The 7,227-nt window shown below is 43.2% G+C and overlaps 1 long non-coding RNA gene across 1 annotated transcript; it reads left to right on the top strand.

Moving 5' to 3' along the window:
- The first annotated feature begins 217 nt into the window (after nt 1–217).
- LOC140687750 (uncharacterized) lies at nt 218–6,864 on the top strand. The gene is made up of 3 exons (XR_012062273.1): nt 218–302; nt 5,113–5,282; nt 5,618–6,864. It is a non-coding gene; the product is annotated as an uncharacterized lncRNA (long non-coding RNA).
- Nucleotides 6,865–7,227: the final 363 nt, after the last annotated feature.

Below are 7,227 nucleotides of genomic sequence, written 5' to 3'. Positions count from 1 at the left end.
CGAGGAACCCCACCCTTCCTCCTCCCAAGACTGTCCTTTTTGTGTTTACTTATTATGACACGATAGTTGTCATTATGTGCAAAAATGGATTTCCTATAACAGAGGAAATCAAAGCCCTAGTGTGAAATAGTCAGCTTTCTTTAATGTTTCTAAATGATTTCATAAATCTCTGCTCTTTTAGGACCCTTCAGATAAAATTAAATAGAGGAGAAAGAAGAAACTTAGGTCATCCCAACTGAATCAAGAAAACATGGTCTTCCAAAAGCCACAGAAACCAAGACTTAATTACTCCTGAACATTAGGTTTGTTTAGCACTTTTTAAAACTAGTAAAAAATAGTGTCATTATTATTGTCAGGGAGGAAAGAGAGAATGATTGAGAAATTGTTCTTCTGAATTCAGAAGGGAATTCAAAAAAATTACTTAGGTTCTCAACAAAGGGAACAATAATTCTTGCTTTATCTATGCCACATATTTGCTGTAGCTTCAGTATTTACTGGCCACAGGAAGCTCTTTGAAGCCAGATTTCCCCTGCTATCCCCTTGAGGTCTCTGCGCAGTAAGTCTGGGGATGTACCTGAAAGGGCACCCAGGGTGCCTAGAAATCAGATTTCCATAACACAGGTCACCCTCCTATAAATTTTGTCCTTGGTTTTTACAAATTTTATATGAAATTAAATATTAGCTTAGTAGGTATGTGAGCAAGTGAGAAAATTTGGTGAACAGGTGTGCACAGGTGCCTCACAAGCTTAAGCACTGGGTTAACTGTGGCTGGCACAGATGAGGACAGAGGAGCAGAGTTCAGGCCACTAGAACTGGGTGCTCTCCCTGTTTTAAAAAATACCCAATATTTTGCTATTATTCAAGTATGCATGGTGAGGCCCACAGACCAGAAGATGATTACCATGGAAAAGATGGTTTTACTCATGGTTCCCAAGATTGGGGGGTGGGGCACCACACACTGTGCAGGACCACAGGACAGAACATTGAGGTCAAAGTCCATGCAAACAGAGCAAGGGGAACAACAGGAAAGCCTTTGTTGTGGTTTTTTTCAGAAAAACCTGGTAAGGTAGGGCAACAGTGGGCCGACCAGGTCTGGGATTGCTAGTTGGAGTAATTTTAGCAAGCTCCAAAGTATAGCCCCTAGATGTCTGATGCCTGGCCTGGGGCACTTAGGGCCTAGGGTTAATGTCTCACAAGCTTAAGAGGGGATAAAGCAGGTGGGTGGACTCCAGATTGGTTAGTTTGCATATGAGAAGGTGAGCTCCTGGGAGAGTTGATTGCTGTCTCTAGGAGTAGCTAACCCTGGAGGGGGGCAGTTCCTCCCTAAGCAGCAAAACTCAAGCTCAAAACTTCAGAAACTAGAAAATACAGTTAATACACTCCCACCCAGAAGTTACAGGTCAGAGGCATAGGGTCTTTGCTGCAGGACAGGCCTCAGGAGAGCAATTGACTAGTCTGAGCACTTCCCTTTCCCATATTGCTTCCTGATCCTGCCCTAGTCTGGAGTGAGATAGTTCTAGAAACTTCTTCACTGGGGCCTAGGACTAGCCAGTTCTTTCAGGGCGTGCACCCTGGCATCTCACAGAATAGTTTCTCCTCACAAGGGGTAAAGGCTGGGACTTTTTACTGAAACTGAGTAAGTAGGTAGGAGGGTTAGAGAAGGAGCTTTAGGACAGCAGACAGGAGTCCTGCAGAGAATTCTGTCCCCAGAATCTAGGCTGTGACCGGATTTATTTACAAGTTTCTGTTTGAACACCTGTTTTCAATTCTTTGGGGTATATACTTAGGAGAGGAATTGCTGGATCATATGGTAGTTCTGTTTTTGAGGAACCACCAAACTCTCTTTCCACAGCTGCTGCACCAGTTTACATTCCCACCAGGAGTGAGAAAGCGTTCTAGTTTCTCTCCATCCTTGCGCTTGTTATTTTGTGTTTGCTTGGTACAGCCTCCTAGTGGGTGTGAAGTTTCTATCTCACTGTGATTCTGATTTGCATTTCCCTAACAACTGAAGATGTTGAGCATCTTTTCCTGTACTTGTTGGCCATTTGTGTATCTTTGGGGAAATGTCTATTGAAGACTTTTGCCCGTTTTTTTTTAAAGTGAGTTGTTTGCCTTTATGTTTTGAGTTGTAAGAATTCTTTATATATTCTGGATATTAGGTCCTTATCAGATATATGATTTACAAATATTATCTCCCATTCTGTGGATTGCCTTTTCACTTTTTCAATAGTGTTCTTTGATGCAGTTTTATTTTGATGATATGTCAGCTACTTCCTTGGAAACCAAACTGTCTTGCTTAGACCTTATCCTCTGTCTCCAACCTGACTCCCTTTGGGGGCTTGTTCTCTCTGGTCCTGCTCAGTCTGATCTGCCACTACTTTATCAGGACTCCCTTACCTCCCTTTCAGACCTGGTGCCTCCAACCATGCCCTGTCTCACCCTACTTTGCAACAGGAAAATATTCCCCCTGGACTCTTAGAGTCAGGGTGGGTATCTGGGTTTCTCCCTTTTTACCTTCCCTGAAAATTGTGTCCTTCTTGGGGCAGTCACATGATAACCCCTGCCTCAGCTCAGTGGAATCCCACCAGAACACAGCTGAAAAGGAGTGATGGGATAAAGAAACAGACCAACATTCAGACCCAGCCAGAGTGTCCCCTGAGATTTTCCCAGGTTAGAGAGGATAAGGCCATTCATTGGTTCAATCCATCCTGTTTTTGAAATTACAAAGAGATCTGGCCAAAATTCCCAATAATTGGGGCTGAATCCAAGCTATAACATTGGCTAGCTATATGACTTTGGGTAAGTTATTTAGGGTGTCTGGCCTCATTTTGAATAGTTAGTAGGTGCACACAGTTAGAAAATTCAAGAACTATACAAATAGCTACAATGAGGGGTTAATTTTCCTCCCACCCTCATCCTGCAGCCACTCATTTCCTCTCCCGGAGACAAATACTGTAAACACATTCTGGATTTTAAAATAAACATGCATAAACAAATCAGTTTATGTTGATTTAAATTTTCTTTTCACTCAAATGGTAGGACACTATATACAGTTTATATATTGCTTTTTTTAGCAGTAGAACTTGATGCTCTTACCATTTCAGTGCATAAGGATCAGCTTTATTATTTTTCACAGCTGCATAATATTCTACCTTGTGAACATTCCATAATTTGTTTAACTTGCTCCCTGTTGATTTAGTTTCTTTTTCTTATAAATAATGTGTACAGCTGAGCTACAGCTACACATCCAGCAAAAATGGGTCTTCAAAACATACCATTCAACAAAAAGGCCAGGCACAAAAGAATATATGCTGTGTGATTCTATTTACATACTGTTCAAAAATAATGAAAATGAATATACATGTACTGTTTATTGTTTAGGGATCTCTAGTTATGTAGAAAACTGAAAATAAAGCAAGAAAATATTACCTTAAAGTCAGGGTAGTGGTTAAGCATGGATTAACCCACGACTGGAGGGTGATTGCCAGGATAGAGGCATCTGGGCTGCCGGCAATGTTTAATTTCTCAAAGTAGTAGTTACATTGTATGTGCACTCCATTAAACTCTACTTTTTGCATTGTCAATCTTTGTGTGCTTTTTCACAATAAAAATTTAAAATGAAGTGAAAAAGTAATGCATTAATATTTTTGTTCATATTTTACACTAGAGGCCATATCTGCATGATACATTCCTACAGGCTGAATTGCTTGATCAAATACTTCTACATTTAATGTTTGATGGAAAATGCCCTATTGCCTTTCGTGGAAGTTATACTGATTTACTCCCCCACCAACCTCACGCTAACATGCCTGATTATCGCACTCTCACTGACACAGTGAGGCATCATCAAACCTTTGGTGTTTGCCCATCTGATAAATGGCATTTGACTTTTGTTTTAAATTATCTTTTTTATATTATAGGGCCTTAGTGGTTTTATTTGTAAAAATGTGTATAGAAGTAATCTTTTAAGAGGGCACAAATGGATGGGAATGCTCCTTTATGAAAAATCAAGGACTATGAGAATGTGGTTTACGGGTATTATATCCCAAGCTGTGACCCACCTCTGCTTAAACTCATGGACTCCCTCACACTGATATGTCTACCCTTTGTTTATCTCCTAAAATGAAAGAGTTAACCTCTGTCACTCAAATTACCCTTGCAGTACTTCAGGGGAACCCTTGGCAAAGACAGGGGTGTTGAAGGACTGAGAAGGTGTGCAGTGAGTAAGCAAACCATGTTCCAGGAAGGTTAAACTCCTGCGGCAGGGTTCTGAGTGGAGGCTGCAGCAAGCAGCCCGGCTCCAGCTGGTGGCGCCCTCTCTCTGGGAAAAGCAGCTCATTCACCCCTTTCCTTCACTCTCACCTCCTACATTATTGGGCATCGAATGTGATTTTGCTCTGGAGCTCAGGGGCAGCACACCCTAAGAAAAGCTTCTAATAATTCCTCAGCCTTGAGGTCCTCTGCCTGAAGCCCAAGGAGAGACCACGGCCTGTGGAGAAGGGGTGAGAATCCCCTCTTTGGAGCACTGGGTGTTTAGGAGCAAAGGAGGCACCCTGCCACTGAGGAGAGGGTGTGGCCTAAGTGGCACTGCCTGCACCCTGCACCAAATCCCACCCTCCTCCAGGCCTCACGCATGGCCCAAGTGCAGACAGAGTGGAATGGCATGATAGTTACACAATTGCCAGGAATTGTACATGATGCAATTCTTCCTAGTTTCTTTTATTCATCGTTTCCTGAAGTACCACTTTTGCCCAAATACATATATTTAAAGAAAAGAAATCCTATCTCTACTCTGAATTAAAAACTAGTATTTTTCTATTTACACATTAAAATAAATAAGGGACCAATGACCCATTAATGTAAACAAAAAACTAAATTAAAAACTTTTTTGTCATTCTGCCAAATAAAGATGCCTTCCATGCCACCAGTGCGACTCACAGTGATGTCCTGGCTACTCTTTACGCTGGTGGTTCTCCAATGCCCCTCCACCACCACAGGGACATGGCAACGTCTGGTCATATTTTGGGGTTGTCACAATTGAGGAGGTGGTGGTGTCACTGGTATCCCGTGGGTAGAGGCCAAGTAGGATACTAACCATCCTACAATTCACAGGGCAGTCTCCACAACAAAGTATCATCGGGCCCAGAATATCTGCCATGCTGAGATCAAGAACCCCTATCTGCACAGATCCTTCCTCAGAGCCTGACGCTCCAGGCAGTCTTCCTCCGGAACACCTACAACACCCACACACATCTGTGTGATCACCCTCCGCACACTACAAGGTCAGATTTGTTTATTATTTGTTTCCTCTTTAAAAGTGTGAGCCCCGCGAGAGTGAGGACTTTCTTTTCTCTCCATTTTGTAATTGTGTTTAATGCCTTATGCATATTTTTTCTCAACACTTGAACATCACCTGGTATGTGCTGTTTGTTCCATAAGTGACTATCAAAGCCATGAATTCAGTTTTGAGAGTCCTAGGAAACAGAAACTGTTAGCAATGAGTAGTGAGATGAAGAAAAGGTTATTATTTATAAAGCTCTCACTTGTATCACACCATACCTTCCTAAAACACCAGTGTGGACAGTAACACAGTTATATCTATTTTATACATATGCAGATTAAAGGCGTTGATCATTTACAGAAGCTCCAAGATCCCTGGACTTGACAGAGGGCCAGATGAGACTCTTCACCCAATTCATCTGACTTGGGAAGGCTAGTTCTCTTTTTGCTGTGCAAAGATCATCCCCTAAATACATTCCTGTTAAAGACAATGAGAGGAGGCTCTGGATTCAAGACAGCCAGCCTTCCAGGAGCAAAAACTCATCTTCCTTCTCTCCTAAGATAATATTAAAACGTTGTAAGGGGATACAACTGAACTGAATCCATAGCTGTAATGAAAATGGATGAGTCCCAGTGATGGAAATTTTCAGCAAATATTAGCAATATGGAGAGCAAATGGAACTTACTGACCTACGAAAGAAGGCAGAGGGAGCCTCAGTTCATAGTAAACACTAGAGAGGGATGCAGTAGCGGAGAAAAGCAATCAGGCTGCTAAAATAGACCGCCGGAAAGAAGCCACCCCTCCTCCTCCACTTCTCCCTCCTCTCTCTCTTCCTGCTCCCTTCCTCTTTCTTCTTTGGAAGAACTGCCCTTCTCCGAGGCTACCCACCAAACCCGCCAGGGTCGAGTAGTGGCAGGCGAATCCCCCAAAGGTGCCGTTCCCATATCGCCACAGGAGCTTTGACCGCGCATATCCCTCCAACCCGAGACCCTACACTCTACCCGAGCGGCAATCGGAATCCGACGCGCCCTTCCGCACCACCGCACCTCCGCACTTTTCCGTCTACCCGCCTCCGACGTCTGGCCGCTCTTCCGTGGTTGCCGCGGTCCTCAGCAATTGTGCTGGGACCCTCAAAGTTGACCATCCCCAACAGGAGGTGCCCAGGCTTGTCTGGCTTCATTCCAGTCCCAGTGTTTGTTTTTCCCAATTAAAAAAAAAATTTTTTTTCAGAATTCCAAAAAGCAAATCTTGAATTTGCTGCCCACTGGCAATTATTTCCGTAACACTTACACTGTATTTACAGCTATTTACATAGCATTTACACATTGTATTAGCTGCTATAAGTAACCTACAGATGATTTAAAGTATATGGAAGGTTGTACAAAAGTTGTATGCAAATACTATGCCATTTATATAAGGCATCTGAGCATCCACGGATTTAGGTATGCAGGGGTGCCCTGGATCCAGTCCTCCGCGGATACCCAGGAAGGAGTCTATATGCTGCTCATAAATGAAACTGTTCTGAGCGTGTCGTTTTCCATACATGGATAATAAATGAATTTTAAATTGAGGTTGAACATGAATTGCTGTTAACATCTGAATTTATATTTAGAGAAGGTGGGTGTTGTACAACCAAGCCTCTTAAACTTGCAAGCTCTCCAAGGTCACCTAAACCGCAGGGTTGATCTTCCTTCAGTCTAGGGTGCAGTTACCCTGAGGACCTTATCCGCGGCGCTGGGAGGTCCGGCGCTAACTCCCACCTGGAAGCTTCGCTGGTCTCTCCCTGTTATCAGGCTCTTTGCTTCACAGAGCCCACCCATCCCCGCCACACACACGGATTTGGGACCCTTCTGTCTTGCAGGTTTCTCGGTTCTCCCAACTCAGATGACTTCCCCAAGCTTGATGTGCCTTTTGCTTCCCAGAGGTGTAGGGAAGAAGCAATTCGA

The sequence above is a fragment of the Vicugna pacos genome, chromosome 20, assembly GCF_048564905.1.
Source record: "Vicugna pacos chromosome 20, VicPac4, whole genome shotgun sequence".
Lineage (NCBI taxonomy): Eukaryota > Metazoa > Chordata > Mammalia > Artiodactyla > Camelidae > Vicugna > Vicugna pacos.
Note: the sequence above shows the minus strand (reverse complement) of the source record. Positions and strands in the feature narration are given on the sequence as shown.